This window comes from Sinocyclocheilus anshuiensis, unplaced genomic scaffold (assembly GCF_001515605.1).
Source record: "Sinocyclocheilus anshuiensis isolate Anshui unplaced genomic scaffold, SAMN03320099.WGS_v1.1 scaffold1517, whole genome shotgun sequence".
Lineage (NCBI taxonomy): Eukaryota > Metazoa > Chordata > Actinopteri > Cypriniformes > Cyprinidae > Sinocyclocheilus > Sinocyclocheilus anshuiensis.
The window spans coordinates 4,853-5,357 of record NW_015540950.1 but is presented as its reverse complement, the minus strand read 5'-3'; positions in this window follow the sequence as shown (position 1 = coordinate 5,357).

The window sequence follows — 505 nt, the reverse complement described above, 5'->3', positions numbered from 1 at the left end:
TTGTTTCCGTTGTGTTGTGCTAATTTCGGTGTGTTGCGGCCTAATTTCGTTGTTTTGTGCTAATTTCGTTGTGTTGTGCTAATTTCGTTGTGTTGTGCTAATTTCGGTGTGTGTTGTAGCTTGTTTTCGTTGTGTTGTGCTAATTTGGTTGTGTTGTGCTAATTTCGGTGTGTTGTGCTAATTTTGTTGTGTTGTGCTAATTTCGTTGTGTTGCAGCTTGTTTCCGTTATGTTGTGCTAATTTCGGTGTGTTGCGGCTTGTTTCCATTGTGTTGTGCTAATTTCGGTGTGTTGTGGCTTGTTTCCATTGTGTTGTGCTAATTTCGGTGTGTTGTGGCTTGTTTCCATTGTGTTGTGCTAATTTCGGTGTGTTGTGGCTTGTTTCCATTGTGTTGTGCTAATTTCGGTGTGTTGTGGCTTGTTTCCATTGTGTTGTGCTAATTTCGGTGTGTTGTGGCTTGTTTCCATTGTGTTGTGCTAATTTCGGTGTGTTGTAGCTTGTTTCC